The following is a 3,383-nucleotide window of genomic DNA, read 5'->3' as shown; positions in this document are numbered from 1 at the left end:
GCGCATAACTATGCATAGACACTTATGTCGGACCACATCTCAAATGTGGGCGGGGGAAAGGGGACACTGGATCTCAACCCCCTTGATGAGCGACTTGCCAGTATTATAGGGGAATTGTAACGGCTGTCGTATTCTTCCTCCTCCTCCGACGAGGAGAGGCGAGACGGATCGGACCAATACTCAGAGTGGTTAGTGTTCATAATGATTTATTATAACGAAAACTGAACACTGAAATACAAAACAAATAAACGAAGTGCAGAAACCTATACAGTACCGTGTGGTGAAAACACTAACACGGAAACAAACACCCACAAAACACACGTGAAACCCCGGCTGCCTTAGTATGATTCTCAATCAGGGACAACGATTGACAGCTGCCTCTGATTGAGAATCATACCAGGCTGAACACAAAATCCCAACATAGAAAATCACACATAGACAAACCCACCCAACTCACGCCCTGATCAACTAAATAAATACAAGACAAAGGAAAACAGGTCAGGAACGTGACAGGAATCTCTCCTGAGTGGAGTAGTGACGGTGGTGGAGGGGGAAACGGACATGCAAGACGCACCGGATGATCCAGGTATGTAATTAGTATTTCGTCGTTTGAAAAGAGTAAACCAAATGCCTAGAAGTTGTGTTCGAACATTTATTTACACAAACAATTGTGACTTTCTATTGTTTTCAATCGCTGCGTGTTCCAGCCGGGTCGGTGGTGTTGCAGCTGAACAGGAGCTGAGTGCTCCCAGCCCCGGAGTCTCCACTGCACCTCGTGCATCACAACCCTCCAGCAGCCGTGTCCTCACAGATGTAATCCTGCAAACGCAAAGAGACATCATCGACGCTATTAACGAGGTTGCCAAGGACTTGAAGTGGGACAGGCACGGCTTGGTTTCTGCGGGTGCTTCTCTGTAAAGCTGGGCCCACTACAGCACAGAGATCCAAGAGAAAAGCTCTTGGTAATCGGAACCGGCTAATAAGCCACTCATCATTTGCCCGTAAATATTGCTGGTCTCTGAAAATTCGCTCTCCAAATTCTTCAATTCGACAAATCTTCCAACAGTGCCAAAGCAGCCATTGTGCGTCATTATGCATTGTAATTGCATGCCTTTTTATACCCACCCATTTGATTGTCAAAGCTACCAAATTGCATAACACCTTCAGGTGTGGTAATTACCCTGATTGTAACTGACAATGACAGGGCCATTATCACATTGACAGTTATGTGCAACGAACATGTGATAACAATGCCCGACTAAGGCATCGAAAACAGCATCAGTTTAAACATAATTTGTCTCACTGTTCACCTTATTATTTATGAGAATACATTTCATAACATGCAGGTATTGTTTAATAATTACAGATCCAATTCAATATGATTCCCGATTAATCTGTACAACATATTTAAGGGGGTTCTTTTGCATAAACAGATTGCTCCGTTTGTATTTATTATCCCAAATCATGTTTTTTGTGTTTTTTTTGTGTGTGCAATCCAGGGAACTCTACATATATGAAAGGTATTATTTCAATTTATTCTACACTATGGTGTCAATTTCAAAACGTTTCTCGAGTTTCATCCTTCTGCCATCGGAGTCAGGTTCTCATTTCTCCAGGTTATTTACGTACGTATGGGTCAAAGTGTCCGTGCCTGACCGCACATTCTCCCGTCAAGTTTATTTAAAAAATATTTTGTGCCTACTCAACGTTTATAAATGAGGCCCGTGAGATGTCAAATTCACCAAAATGCAATTGACTTCTCACCAGCAGAGAGCAGAGTAGGGTCACACCATCTTTAGGCTGCACATTAACTGGGAAAGGTATTTTATGGGTTCAGTATTTGTATTTCTTTATAATTATTAACCTTTATTTATCCAGGTACTCTCATTGAGATAAAATCTATTTTTCAGAAGAGACCTGGTCCAACCAAGATAGCAGCAGGGGGGAACAACGTTTCAGACAAATCTCAGACAACAATTTAGAGACATAAACACACCTTAAGCTAATTATAGACATAGACACACATACATTACAATTACATACAGAGACATCATAGATTAAATCAATCATACAGTTGAAGTCGGAAGTTTGCATACACTTAGGTTGGAGTTATTAAAACTTGTTTTTCACCCACTCCACAAATTTCTTCTTAACTATAGTTTTGACAAGTCGGTTAGGACATCTACTTTGTGCATGACACAAGCAATTTCTGTAAACAATTGTTTACAGACAGATTATTTCACTTATAATTCACTGTATCGTAATTCCAGTGGGTCAGAAGTTTACATACACTAAGTTGACTGTGCCTTTAAACAGCTTGGAAAATTCCAGAAAATTATGTCATGGCTTTAGAAGCTTATGATAATCATTTGAGTCAATTGGAGGTGTACCTGTGGATGTATTTGAGGGCCTACCTTGAAACTCAGTGCCTCTTTGCTTGACATCATGGGATAATCAAAATAAATCAGCCAAGACCTCAGAAAGAAAATGGTAGACCTTCACAAGTCTGGTTCATCCTTGGGAGCAATTTCCAAATGCCTGAAGGTACCACGTTCATCTGTACAAACAATAATACGCAAGTATAAACACGAAAAGTGCAAATCAATCCCAGAACAACAGCAAAGGACCTTTGAAGATGCTGGAGGAAACATGTACAAAAGTATCTATATCCACAGTCAAACGAGTCCTATATCGACATAACCTGAAAAGCCGCTCAGCAAGGAAGAAGCCACTGCTCCAAAACCGCCATAAAATAGCCAGACTACGGTTTGCAACTGCACATGGGGACAAAGATCGTACTTTTTGGAGAAATGTCCTCTGGTCTGATGAAAGAAAAATATAACTGTTTGGCCATAATGACCATCGTTATGTTTGGAGGAAAAAGGGGGATGCTTGCAAGCCGAAGAACACCATTCCAACCGTGAAGCACGGGGGTGGCAGCATCATGTTGTGGGGGTGCTTTGCTGCAGGAGGCACTGGTGCACTTCACAAAATAGATGGCATCATGAGGCAGGAAAATTAAGTGGATATATTGAAGCAACATCTCAAGACATCAGTCAGGAAGTTAAAGCTTGGTCGCAAATGGGTCTTCCAAATGGACAATGACTCCAAGCATACTTCCAAAGTTGTGGCAAAATGGCTTAAGGACAACAAAGTCAAGGTATTGGAGTGGCCATCACAAAGCCCTGACCTCAATCCTATAGAACATTTGTGGGCAGAACTGAAAAAGCGTGTGCGAGCAAGGAGGCCTACAAACCTGACTCAGTTACACCTGCTCTGTCAGGAGGAATGAGCATAAATTCACCTAACTTATTGTGGGAAGCTTGTGGAAGGTTACCCGAAACGTTTTACCCAAGTTAAGCAATTTAAAGGCAATGCTACAA

At 41.6% G+C, this 3,383-nt stretch overlaps 1 long non-coding RNA gene across 1 annotated transcript; it reads left to right on the top strand.

The window, feature by feature from the left end:
- Positions 1-500: 500 nt before the first annotated feature.
- On the top strand, positions 501-826 carry LOC139577585 (uncharacterized). The gene is made up of 2 exons (XR_011675338.1): positions 501-586; positions 708-826. It is a non-coding gene; the product is annotated as an uncharacterized lncRNA (long non-coding RNA).
- Positions 827-3,383: the final 2,557 nt, after the last annotated feature.

The sequence above is a fragment of the Salvelinus alpinus genome, chromosome 6, assembly GCF_045679555.1.
Source record: "Salvelinus alpinus chromosome 6, SLU_Salpinus.1, whole genome shotgun sequence".
Lineage (NCBI taxonomy): Eukaryota > Metazoa > Chordata > Actinopteri > Salmoniformes > Salmonidae > Salvelinus > Salvelinus alpinus.
Note: the sequence above shows the minus strand (reverse complement) of the source record. Positions and strands in the feature narration are given on the sequence as shown.